Source organism: Taudactylus pleione, unplaced genomic scaffold (assembly GCF_031769625.1).
Source record: "Taudactylus pleione unplaced genomic scaffold, aTauple2 ptg000391l, whole genome shotgun sequence".
Classification (NCBI taxonomy): domain Eukaryota; kingdom Metazoa; phylum Chordata; class Amphibia; order Anura; family Myobatrachidae; genus Taudactylus; species Taudactylus pleione.
Window position 1 is genome coordinate 15,194,011 of NW_028284792.1, and position 14,404 is coordinate 15,208,414.

The following is a 14,404-nucleotide window of genomic DNA, read 5'->3' on the forward strand; positions in this document are numbered from 1 at the left end:
ACTCTTTACAGAGGTATTTGCAAACAGAGTATTACTTGATAATGCATTGCTGCTGGCAGACAATTCTGTCAGCATGGGATTAAAGATGACAATCTGGGAATGGCTGAAATGACTAAAACCAAAGCAGATCAGAAAAGGATTAACAATAATAAATACATAAATAAATAAATAAATAAATAAATAAATAAATAAATGGATCAATCACAGAAGGTTTCATTTCTCTCATGGGAACACAATTGTAAAAGCCTTTGGAATAAGTGGGTGATCACTATCAGAGATCTGAGACTAAGGAAAATAACGTTTAGTGCATTTTATACTATTTAAACTGGCTTTTTGGACCTGAATATACTACTAGTGTGGGCTGAATACACATTGCCTATTTTACATGTTTATAGAATTGGAGTTTTTTTTCATATAGAAAAGCCGTGTAGTAGCTGAGAGGTGAGAAGGAAGCCAGCCCCGGGGGTGTGTGTGGTGAGACATGTGCTCGGCAGCCAGACAAAAGGGAGAGCAGCAATAAGAGGGTGTCTGGCACCAGCACTAGGCAGATGGTGGACATGTAGCAGGAGAAGGGGCTAATATATGGTACAGCGGGGTCAGTCAGTTGCACACCTTGGGAATAGAGCCTCGGAGTATCGGAACTGACTAATAGTGACCACATTGTCTGTGGAAATACCACCGGGATATTTCTGCTGCTGTAAAGAAACTTTCCACGATGCAATAATAAAACACAAGACCAGAAAATAATACTAAAGAAGCTATGGTAAGGATAACTACAACTAATACCTTTGTCTGACAGCTAAAGCAATGCATACAGTCCGTCCACGTTATTAGCCAGACTAGTTACAGTACCATCCTACACAGTACCTGCTGTAGCTATTAACTCTACATGTGAGTGCTATGCTATGTAAATGTACTATATAGTGCATGACTCTTTAGACCAGAGGTAGGCATTAATAGTGATACTAGACACATTGGTCTATTCCTCTCATGCCAGTAACAATAGGTGCTAACTGCTTATTTCCTATTGGATTGTCACACACCCAGCTTCCTTTGACACCCTACTCTGATCCACAGACCACAGCATATATGGAAGGATACAGCACTGAATTGCTGAAAAAAACGGATTTTAAAGAATAAATATATATATATCCCTTTGTTCAAAAAATAGTCTCACTAGATTGGAAATAAGTGTCAATAATCATAATGCAGCATACACATGGTAAGTGTAGGGGTCACGACCATGTAGGCATGTGTACATGGGCTGTAAATGCTAGCAAGCACTGACCACCCCACAGAACACATACATACTGTAGATACAATACATGTATCACCCTGCTGCTATTGCCTGTGCTATATATACTGTACTGGACCGACATTTGCACACAGCGATCGGGGGAGAGGGGGCGGGCACTGGGAGGAGTGCGGGCTCCTGCGGCCGGGGCTAGGGAAATGGTTTCAAACCCAGAGAGGGGAGAGAGCTGTTCTCCCCTCCGCACAGTGCCGGTCTCCGCCAGCAGCAACAGCAGGGGGACTCCCATGTGCTGGGCACCGTACACCGCGCTGTGACTGCTGCCTGTGAGAGGAGGGAGACAGCATCTCGGCAGCTGCAGATGAGGAGGGCGCTCTGGTAGCGGCAATTGAGCAGCAGCCTCAGACATGTCAGTCCCATGGCAGCATGTAGAGTCATCTGTCCCCAGCCCAGCAGCACAGCCGGCTCCGGGGCTCAGCGTCAGTCTCAGGACCTGAACTGGAGAAGGGGAACCCCCAGCGCCTGCAGGTAAAGGCGGCTCAGTAGGCAGTATCTCTCAGAGGCACCACACCACTGCCTGCTTTGTTCTGCACAGCCATGGGGCTCCTAATCTGCAGACAAAGAAGCAAATGTTCCATGTTCCTAGCAATTGGGTATACCATGGCACGTACTGTATATGGTACCATTGTATGCAAACATGCATATGTGTGTTTGTATATATGTGTGCGTGTATGTATGCATGTATATATATATATACACACACACACACACACACACACACACACACACACACACACACACACACACACATATTTGTACTGTACACATGCTATATATGCTTTTGAGTAGTAGTTTTATTATTGCGTCTATCTGCATGCTTGCTTTATAACTTATGTTATTGTGTGGTGTCATATGAGTTGATTGTGTTGTTAGGCAGACAAGAACAGCTCTTATTGTTTGTATCTATGCTTCCATTTGGCAAGGGTATTTTGTGATACTCATAGGACATGAAGTGAGTTTCTTTCATTTGCCTCCTTCTCAGGAGTTTAAGCTGTGATGTGTGCAGCAGTCAGTGCTTTGTGCAGGAGGCTCAGGATATGTTGGCTGCTTCTCAGATAGGATTCCTAGAAGGAGAACATCTCTACACCACAGGCAGGAACAAGTTAAAGCTTTTATACTCTAATATCCTCTGTAACTGTGGCTATTTAATCATCAAATATATATTTCAATACTAACTTTTGTGCTGGACTTTGGATAGAAAAATAAAAATATATTATTTGTGCATAACACAGGACTTTTGTGTTTAAATAGACATAACCGTATTATAAATAACAATGCTGTGAAGACTAAACAAATTTCCATTGTCATCAAAATCTCCTATGCGTCTATACAGTATTTGTACATAATTCACTCTATATGAATTGTATTAATTACATATCTATATATTATATGACAGTTATTACTATTACCAGTTATTTATATAGCGCACACATATTCCACAGCGCTTTACAGAGAACATTTGGCCATTCACATCAGTCCCTGTCCCAGTGGAGCTTATAATCTATATTCCCTATCACATGCGCGCGCACGCACACACATACACACTAAAGTAAATTTTTGTTGGGAGCTAATAAACCTATCAGTATATTTTTGGAATGTGGGAGGAAACCGGAACAAACCCATGCAAGCAAAGAGAGAATATACAAACTCCACACAGTTAGGGCTGTAGTTGGATCTCACCATTTATATTCTGTTTCCATGTGTTACTTTGTATATCGGTCATACATAAACAACTGCGGAATGCCTCTAATCCAGGAGTATTCAACTCCAGCCATCAAGTGGTTCCAACAGATCATGTTTTCAGGATCTCTGTGTAAACAGTTGAGACAATTATAGATCTAGCAAAATAGATTAAATCAACCTTGCATGATTAAATAAATCCTGAAAACAAGACCTGTTGGGGGTACTTGAGGACTGGAGATTAAAACCTCTGCTGTAATCAGTATCTATAAGAACTTTTCTACCTGGAAAGCTTGCAAATATTTCACTGGAGAGTTTCAGTGGTAATTATAAAAGAAAGTGATTTAACAATGTCCACCATAATACTATGAGGATTTAAACAAACAAGTTAACAACTGAGTGTATTAAATGTACATGGCGTGTTTAAATGTAAAACAATACTTTTTGGAAAAAAAAAACACTTCTTTGTTCAACTGTTTAATTCCTGGCACAAAATGTGTTTCTAAATATCGTTTGGTCAATCTGTTAAATATCTAATGGCTTAAACTTTTTTTTTTACAATTACGTTTTTGAGACTATTTCTTGGTTATTTTCATTTTAAGGTATAGTACAGATTTGGTGTGCAAATGTTATGAATGTATGCATTGATACATACTAATGGTAACATTGAGTTCACCACCCAGAATGGTCTATAATTGTCTCAGATCTAGAAATATATCATTGATATATCTGTAATATTTAGCATTGCCAAAGTTGAACAAAAGTATGACCTGCCTTTTAACACATGCTGCTGCATGGCATCCTGTAGGCCTGATTTATTCTATTTATTGCTAGATTTTAATAGCTTGATATACATATTGTTTTATCTGCTATATATATCACACATGGAGCACCAAGATAAGTATAATGAATAGACAATAAAGCTGTGTATTATTACTGATCTAATGGATCTTGTGGCATGTCAAAGATTTTTTTTCTGTTTCTCAAGCAAATAATATACACCTATCTGTTTTTTATTCCATCTTGGTAAAACTAATGGTGCCCCAAGCACCATGGCATCAGCTTCCCCCCGCAATTGAATGCAACCAGTGAGGTCGAATAAAAACTAAGAATTTCACCTGTTTTCAGCTTAAAGGTTGACGCAGACATAAAGTGTAGAGGCATATGCAGCGGAATTCATCATGTATCCGGATAGCAAGCATTTTGGCGTATCAGCACTTTACTAATATTATTTTTACTTTTTGCACTATTTTGAAATGTACATTTATAGTGCTGTGTCATTGATAAAGTAGTTACACCTTAATTCAGTGAGGTTACTTTGTATAATTTCAGCACTGTTGCCCTGTGCAGAACAAACCAGTGCCACCTAGAAAATGGCAGCAAATAGATTACTGTAGGGCACCACAGGGCTATTCTATTTGGACATGAAACAGCCAAGAGGACCAGAGGCGGGTGGTCTTATATATTACAGTTCTGACGCAATGGTAGTCCATAGTCCAGATTCAGCCCCGCAAGGCTTTTCTATGTTCTGTACCTTTCAGGAGATTGCCTTGTACAACATTAATAATTCATTGCATATTTGTGGTCCTTCCAGGGAAACTTGGTCAGTACTCCTTTATTTATAAAGCACTTTCCTCCACACATTTACATACTCCACACTGTAGAACACTTGCCAAAATACATCATCAGTAAATGTGGCTAAACCACTCAAACATTTTAATATTTATTACTATGAAAACACTAATATCTGCAGTATAATAATCACACTTAAAACTACTGTACTACTATGTTATGTGTGTGTCAAATAAGTGACATTAATTGTCATTGTGCATATCCTTATTGTTCATCTCACTGCAAACTATTGTCCTCTGTTATCAGCCATTCTCAGCTTGAATATGCTGGCTGCAACAACATTGAATGGTTTAATGACAAAAGAATGGTACTTATCATAAGAACAAATGCTTCTACGTACAATGATGAAAACGGCGTTCCCTATCTCTTCTGAAACTTTCAAATATCAAATTGTAGATGTTATTTGTATAACCTTTATGTTAGTGATCCTATCAGTAGTGGAAGCCAACTGGGTAACATTGATGCATTATATACTTTCACAATACAGTTGAGTTCAATTTTGCACGCTTGCACTGCACTCAAGCTGCATACACACACAACAATTTTGTAACCAATGATTTCATGAACGATTTTCTGTCAGATTATCTGTCAGATTTTTTAAAGTGTTATGAACGATTTTTTGGAACTACAAACGATTTTTGCATATTCCCTTAATGAAAATCGTTGGGTTGGTCAGTCTGACTGAACTACAAACGTGAACGCGCATGAACGATAATCGTTCATCGTTTTAACTTAGAAAGTGAATAATTTTTTCAACGATTGAACGATAAACGATATCGATAACGATAATCGTTCAAAAAATCGTTGTGTGTGTATGCACCTTTACTGTTGTGTGAGTTGTGTTAGCCAAACTGTACCTTAAAACATAGAATGCCAAATGCTTTATTGTAGACTGTGCTTCCAACAGACCTGCACATGAGCTCTTTGCCTAGCAATCAGGCAAAAACAGAATAAGTGGCATGTGACAGGTTACACCATTGGACTTTTTAATGTATCCTCAATTAACGAAACCCCAGTTTCTGTCTTATATCTCGACACCCTTGTGTCCTAGGATAAAAATATACCCCTTGTTTGAATGAGTTGTGTCTTTATTGCGTTCTAATATTGCCTTGCCATTTGGAAAGGTGGCCCATGAATGTGAGTTTTACCATATGCCCACTAATGGTTTAAAGTGTCCTTAGGGACAGGCTGCCATATAGGGGGCAATTAAATTGTTAGTGCCAGCCATAGGGTGCCAGCATATTGACTGTTTCTCTGGTAACTTTTGCCCACTAATATTGCAGATTTTTCATCACGCCCCATAGAGGTGCAATGTTGCTGTACTATAATGCTCTGCAATGTGCACAATTTATTTTATTGCAACCGTTAGACCTTTGGTTTTGGATAGTAGTTTAAATGGATCCTGGATGCAGTAATTGTACAATGAAGAGTTATCCTTAAATCTCTCACTTCCACTATTAACATAAACAACATTGTGACACTTTTTCATCCTCATCATTGTTTATGTATATGGTGCCATAAAACTCTAACGTGGCATATATATATATATATATATATATATATATATATATATATATGCCAGGTGCATAAATATTGGGACATTGACAGAATTTTAATATTTTGGCCTATATTCACCACCACAATGGCTTTGAAATGAATCAAACAAGATGTGCTTTAACTGCAGACTTTCATATTTAATATGAGGGTAATTACATCCAAATCAGGTGAACGGTGTAGGAATTACAGCGGTTTCTATATGTGCCTCCCACTTTTTAAGGGGCCAAAAGTAATGGGACAAACTAAACAATCCTAAATCTAACTTTCACTTTTTAATATTTTGTTGCAAATCCTTTGCAGGCAATTACAGCCTGAAGTCTGGAACGCATAGACATCACCAGACGTTGCGTTTCATCCCTGGTGATGCTCTGCCAGGCCTCTACTGCAAATGTCTTCAGTTCCTGCTTGTTCTTGGGGCATTTTCCCTTCAGTTTTGTTTTCATCAAGTGAAATGCATGCTCAATCGGATTCAGGTCAGGGGATTGACTTGGTCATTGCATAACATTCCACTTTTTAGCCTTAAAAAACTCTTTGGTTGCTTTTGCAGTATGCTTCGGGTCATTGTCCATCTGCACTGTGATGCGCCGTCCAATGAGTTCTGAAGCATTTGACTGAATATGAGCATATAATATTGCCCGAAACACTCCAGAATTCATTCTGCTGCTTTTGTCAGCAGTCACATTATCAATAAATACAAGGGAACCAGTTCCATTGGCAGCCATACATGCCCACGCCATGACACTACCACCACCATGCTTCACTGATGAGGTGGTATGTTTTGGATCATGAGCAGTTCCTTTCCTTCTCCATACTCTTCTCTTCCCATCACTCTGGTACAAGTTGATCTTTATCTCATCTGTCCATAGGATGTTGTTCCAGAACTGTAATGGCTTTTTTAGATGTTGTTTGGCAAACTCTAATCTGGTCTTCCTGTTTTTGTGGCTCACCAATGGTTTACATCTTGTGGTGAACCCTCTATATTCACTCTTGTGAAGTCTTCTCTTGATTGTTGACTTTGACACATATACACCTACCTCCTTGAGAGTGTTCTTGATTTGGCAAACTGTCGTGAAGGGGTTTTTCTTCACCAGGGAAATAATTCTTCTGTCATCCACCACAGTTGTTTTCTGCGGTCTTCTGGGTATTTTGGTGTTGCTGAGCTCCCCGGTGCGTTCTTTCTTTTTAAGAATGTTCCAAACAGTTGATTTGGCCACACCTAATGTTTTTGCTATCTCTCTGATGGGTTTGTTTTGATTTTTCAGCATAATGATGGCTTACTTCACTGATAGTGACAGCTCTTTTTCATATCTCATATTGAGAGTCGACAGCAACTGATTCCAAATGCAAATGTCACACCTAGAATCAACTCCAGACCTTTCACCTGCTTAATTGACAATGAAATAACGAGGGAATGACCCACACCTGTCCATGAAATAGCTTTTGAGTTGATAGTCCCATTACTTTTGGCCCATTAAAAAGTGGGAGGCACATATAGAAACCGTTGTAATTCCTACACCGTTCACCTGATTTGTAATTACCCTCAAATTAAATCTGAAAGTCTGCAGTTAAAGCACATCTTGTTTGTTTCATTTCAAAGCCATTGTGGTGGTGAATAGAGGCCAAAATATGAAAATTCTGTCAATGTCCCAATATTTATGCACCTGACTCTGTGTGTGTATATATATATATATATATATATATATATATATATATATAATATATACACACACACACACATACTTGTGAAGTTGATGGAGAAAATGCAGATATAAGACAGAGAAGACAGGCTCATGAGAACTTATAGGTATATTTACTAAAGTGTGGGTTTTTAGAATTGGAGATGTTGCCCATAGCAATCAATTATTCCTTAGCCCATTTTCATGCGTACTGTATGATTTTGAAATGTTAATACATCAGAGGGTCTTTAATGTCCTGTACACACATGTATTGAAAAACAAAACCCATTAAAAGCAAAGTCAAAATCCTCTACTTTGTCATCACTTTTAATAACGCATTCATAGTGTGTAGTGAAAGACTCCCTCCATCATAGTATACAACGTACTTAGTGAGTAGTACCATTATATCGAGCATTAACACTGTGTACTGCTCCTGTCACTTTTTTATGGGCTATCAGTGTTAAAGGACTTTTTGGTAGGCTTTAAGAATGGACCTTGAACTTTTGATTTCAATGTCCAAGTGTACAAGCTCTAACTCGCCATGAAACGTATCGTTTGCTCTTCTGTAATTTCACTTTTTTGACATTAGTACATACAACATACATGTTTATAGGATATGGTAACGTTGCATCACTGTTAGGCAGTGAAAAGCAAACAAGACATAATATTCCCTGTGCATCTATGGATCCGCTTATTTATGGACAGTGTTCATAGCTGAAGTCTATCTGCTGACTGCACTTTAGAACCATAATAAAAACTTATAGCGCATGTAAGTGGAACACCAGCAGTGTATTATTTTAGTAGCTTTATTTATAATACATCAGTTTATTCAATCTTCATTTGTAACATGAGCAGTGGGTATGGAACAAAATTATTGACATAACATATAAGATGAGAGTGTCTTGGCAAGTTTGTATTCTCAATTTTTTATTTATAAAAAACCTTGAGTCGCGCATTTTGCTTTTATTCAGAAACACACCTTGTCATTTGGTAATGATTACTTCACTGTAATTAAATCTTTGTTTCATGTCTTTCTTCATTAAGTCCAGATGAAGGGGAAGCAAAGCCCATAATACTAGTCTTCTTGACTAAGAAAATTAAGAGATTGCAACACACTTGACTTTCACAACAGTGTAACCGTTGTGTTCTTTGTTTTTTTTTCTGCTTGTTGCACCAAATGTAACAGTGGAAATGGATAAAGCTTCCAGGATAATACATGGCATGCTTGGGGGGATTGCGTGTTATGGTGAGTCACACTGATTGAATAAGTCTAGATGAAGAAATGAAGTCGTTACAGTTTATACTATTTCTGCATCTCCAAATTGAATCATTACATGGAAAGGTATCTAAACTGCCTTACAGCATGTTTATATAAATGTATTATATACTCTATTTAAACACTATGGCCCTCATTCAGAGCCGTATGCTCTGAGCAGAGCGCACGCTCTGAATGAGGGCCGGGCTCCATTTTCATGGAGCGTCCTCCTGGACGCTCGTATAGCTGTGGGTCACCACCCACAGGCTATACGAGCGTGCTTTGTGATGGCCGCGATGGTCGAGACCATTGCGACCATCGAAATTGCGAGCCGGAGCCTGCGGTTGAGGTTTTCAACCGCAAGCTCCGGAGTGATTTTGGCTCTATCAGAGCCAAAATCACTCCCACTGACATCACTAGTGATGTCAGTGGGCCGGCTTCTGACGGGAGGCGTTCCCGTGGGAACGCCCCCGTCAGGGAGGCACGCCCCCGGCACGCCTACCAAAGGGGGCATGCTGTCAATCAACATTGACAGCACACCCCCTTTGATCGGACACAACGAGCGAAGGACTTTCCTTCGCTCGTCGCGTCTGACGCATGCGCACGACGGAGCTCCCTCCGTCGTGCGCATGCTCAGTGCATAACATCGACCCACTTGCGAGCGGACAGCCGCTCGCGAGTGGGTCTGAATCAGGCCCTATGTGGCTGTTTTTTTTACACTTAATGGAACATATTTATAAAAACTGACTCTTTCTAGAGCAGAAAACACTCTCCTCAAGGCACCCCAACAGTTCAGGTTTTAGAGATATCCATGGTTGAGCACAGTGACTTAATTAGTACCTCAGTCAATTTGATTAAACCATGGATATCTCTAAAACCTGAACTGTTGGGAAGCTTTGAGGATTACTTTTGGGAACCTCTGCTCTAGAGGACTGGTTCAATTACCTGCAAGGAGCCTCACAACATGTGCATTTATGGTTAGGAGTTCTCATTTCTGCCTGCACTTCCATGGACTGTGGGGCTGATTCAGAGATTTACGTTGTTTCGCTATTTAACTGCGCATACGCAGATCTGGTCCTATGATGTTGGGTTAGTAAGTATGCAGTCGTGTGGGAGCGTTGCAGAAAATGGGGGTGTGTAGACCCCATTTTCTGGGTGTGCTGAAGCCAGTGGCAGTGTCACTTGCCCCGGCAGCATGGTTTTGCCAGACCTCCTGAGTAACCAGATGGTTACTCGGATGTCCTTTGGCCTTCCGATGTTCACGCAGTGGATCCAGTGCTGCAGCCAGCGGATCAGAGGAAGCCAGAACTTGTTATGCATGGAACAATGTTTCAACACCTACTGCCTGCTGACACTCTTGGTTAGGGGCAAAGTAAGGGCTCTTTTGTTTTTTACTGTTTGGATTTTAGTCTTATGGTGACAAAAAAATGTAGCCCTACAGCACCTCCTCCTTATGCTGGCACCTTGCCCAGACTCTTAGGAGCATAATCATCAATATGCCCCTAAAGCCTCCCAAAAATGATGCAGCCATCCAGTTACAGCAGCAGATACAATAGTGCCAGAGCAATTCTGTATTGATCCAGTGTGAGAAAGTTGCTATAAAATGCAGCTGTCCCCACAATCCCTAACACAGCAGATTCCACTGCTGTTTACTTGCAGCAGTATTTTACACTGCTGGGTCTGACAGGCAGTGTTAGCGTGCAAGGGCAGATGGATCTGAATGGATACCTCTTCACAAACTGGTCCTTCGTCCCATAGAAAGGAGTGGTGCTCCAGGAACCAACGCCATCTGAATATGGCATAGGTTCCTTTAGCTAAACTCTGTAAACTTTCAGTTTTTGTTGTTTGATGAATACTAGTGTATGGGGACTGCCGAGCTGGTTTAACCTTTAACATGCTTGCCGCTTTAAAAATACGGGCATACTTGCTCACAGGCTATTACATTTAACCCAATATATATTTACAGATCAGGAGCTTCCTTATCAGGAATGTATCTGGCTTGTAATTGGCCAAATTATGAATTCTCTCCATACTGTATACTGCAAGAGCACAACATTGAAGCTCAGCAAGTGGTAAATATAAAAGCAACTTGTTTGCTGTATTAGTTTTCCCAATGGAACTAATCTTCATATTTCAATGCATAGAAATATAACAGAAATGTTATCTGTGTGAAATAATAATAATAATAATAATAATAATAATAATAATAATAATCTGTTGAGAATTGTCCTATTCATGTACAGTAAATTGTACAAAAAGAAATGCAGGGATTTATTGGCTGTTATAATTTACTGTGCTGCCTCCTCATAAATTGCTATGGCAATTAGCATGTCTCGAAAAACCCACCATTTGTGAACTGTATTTATGTATAATGCATCCAGACAGTAAACATCTTATATGTAATGTTGTAAAATGTACATTGAGAGCAGGTCAGGGACATAAGTCTCACTGAGGGAGAGAAGAATGAAGCCTTCTAAAGAGTGGAAAAGTGTACAAGTGGATATGTTGGTCATAGCAACCAATCACCTTCTACCTAGCATTTATTAAGTACATTCTATAAAATCATAGGTAGAAGCTGATGGGTAACTTCTCCACTTTGTCCATTTCTTCACTCTTTAGAAGGCTTGATTCAAATAGCCGCTAAAAGCCGCGATTTGGCGAAAAGTTTACACGTGCAAACTTTCCGCCAAAAATGCATATTGCGCTTTCACGCAGGCAAAATTTGCGCAGCTAAATATGGCGAATAGTTTTCGAGATTTCAGAACCGGTAAAAAAATGTGCAAACTCCCTAAAATGTGGGTACTTGGTTCAGAACCCCTTGGACCCCCCCAACAATGACTAGTTAGGGGAAAAAAATATTTTTCGACTTATTGTTTATGTGTTACAACTCTTTTTTATATATATAAATAGCTCTCCATTTGCTAATTTGACAAATTCCAAGTACCGTAATAAAAGTTGAAGCCTAGTGCTTAAACATGTTCATTGGTTAAATTGGCACAACGCACAGTTGCGCATGCGCTTATTGCTCTCTCTATGCATGATGCATCTATCTGCACAGACACATGACAACGTCACTTGTTCTTGAGATTTGAGGTTCTCCGGTTTCCTCCCACACTCCAAAAATATACAGGTAGTTTAATTGGCTCCCAACAAAAATTTACCTTGTGTGCATGTGGTAGGGAATATAGATTGTACGTTCCACTGGGGCAGGGACTGATGTGAATGGCCAAAACATTCTCTGTAAAGCGCTGCAGTATATGTGTGCGCTATATAAATAACTTGTAATAATTTACTCGAGGAATTGCAGAATTGGCGTGTTAGGAAGTTAATTTCAGCATTTTTTTTATTATTATTACAATGCTGATGTTTTTATAGATGCAACAGGTTTTGTTTTTATTAATACATTTTAAAATTCCTTATTTTTTACGTGAACAATCGAAAGCATTAAAGGTTAATAGCATAAATTAGCAAACAAGGCCGTAACTAGGACGATGTAGCCGGTGCTCTAGCGCAGAACACAGGCTGCCTTGGGGACGAAACCTTCTGTCACCGGAAAGTCCATTTGACGGACACCTGTTGCAATGTTTTTATAAGCAGTGCGCCCAGCTCATTCTCTGCAGGGCTATCAGAACTTCAGGAAAGGAGAGGGAGGGAGAGTGACATCTAAGCATGGGGGCGGGGCATGGGGGCGGGGCTACATGATTGAGCAGCAGCTGTCAGACTCAGGATTGCTGGAGGAGGAGAGCTGCAGCCAGGATTGCTGGGGGTAGAATTACGGTAAATTTGTGTGATCAAATTTGACATCTCCAATAATCCAGTACATCAGTATATGTATACAGTATTTTATTAGTAATTTTAATAAAGTTAAGTATTAAAATCAATTTAAAATACATTTTGAAAGCATTTTTGTTTTCTTTCAGAAAGAGGGGTTGGGGGCCTCTTAAATTGAGTTTCCCCAGGCCTCCATGAACATCTGAAAGGGCCTGATTATAGTTAAATGTATTTTTCAGCATATTTACTTTTGAATGTTCTAACATTATATTTAAAACCAATGGTAGTAAATTGGCTCAAACATCTGAAGTGTAAATTGCATTTTGTATTGTCTTATTCTCATATTACCCCTAGGAGATATAGATTGGAAATGTCGCTAAATCCAGTTATTGTTTTAGTGATTTGAAGCCAGGATTGTTTTGTGTTTTATTTTCCTTTAAAACATCCACATACTTTCTAGTTTATCAATAAATTCATTTCTAAATCAAACTTCTATTTTTGGAAGAGGATTGATGATTGACACACTTTATTTATCAGTGGCAAACACAGGATTTCTAGAAGGGGGTTTCCATATGCTTGATTTTAGAGCAAGCATGGCCAGTCCACGAAGAGGGCATAATTTGCACTTAAACAACTTTAATGTGTGTCATACAAAGTGTATTGTGTGTCATAATTCCATCATATAAAAGACCAGTAGGGCCATCCTGCCTGAGCTGAATGTTTTTATTTCAGATGTGGGCACCATTCTAGAGCATTGGAGCAAGGCTGTGAGTCTGGGGGACCAGCAGAAGAGCCTAGCACTGCCCTGGGCATATATGTACATATTGGTCTCCTTATGCACTGTATAGTGTATTATTATACAGTATTAGTAATTAACTAATGGCATATAGCAGTGCACCCCTAACAATGCATGTTTTCTAGATCTCCTAGTTGGTGCACAGGTGTATTTATTACTGGCTGACGCATGTTAGAAGATCCACTGGTGGCACTAGTTATTTAATTTGTGATACTGAGAAGAACACGCAGCACTAGTACCATTATATACTATTTCTGTTGTGGTCATAGTGTGAGCTGTGGAGGGAGGTTGTGATCATGTAAATGTGTTTTATACAGCATCTACAATAATTTTGCACCAGTGGGGGTACATTGTGCCCAGTAATGTACAAGTTTTCCAAATGAACACTGGAATGAATTATATGCAATGACGTCAGAATACATTATTTATACACATAAAAATATTTATATAGGCGTGCACACACATATACGTAATGTGTATTAGAATAATTTGTGTATCACACTGCTGCTATTTAATGATTGTGTTGATGATTGTTCTCCCTCCCTACATGCTTAATTGTGATTTGGAAACTCTTATGTAGAATAGTCTCCATATGTTTGGCTGTCGTTTGGCATGTACACAGCAAGCATGACCATTTTGCACGGGAAACTTTGTGAAGTTCATGACCCATTTGTGGGATTAATACATTTAATGAAGCAGTGAAGGTGATTGGTCTCAGACAGTTT

General features: G+C 39.4%; 1 protein-coding gene across 2 annotated transcripts in view; it reads left to right on the top strand.

The window, feature by feature from the left end:
• Window positions 1–741: 741 nt before the first annotated feature.
• ST6GAL2 (ST6 beta-galactoside alpha-2,6-sialyltransferase 2) overlaps window positions 742–14,404 on the top strand; it is a 123,846-nt gene continuing 110,183 nt past the window's right edge. Inside the window, exon 1 of one of the 2 annotated variants that reach the window (XM_088445869.1) lies at window positions 742–763. The gene's annotated coding sequence lies outside the window, so the exon portion shown is untranslated. Of the gene's footprint in view, window positions 764–1,459; window positions 1,781–14,404 lie in introns of those variants that run through there. The other variant, XM_088445868.1, reaches the window with a different exon arrangement.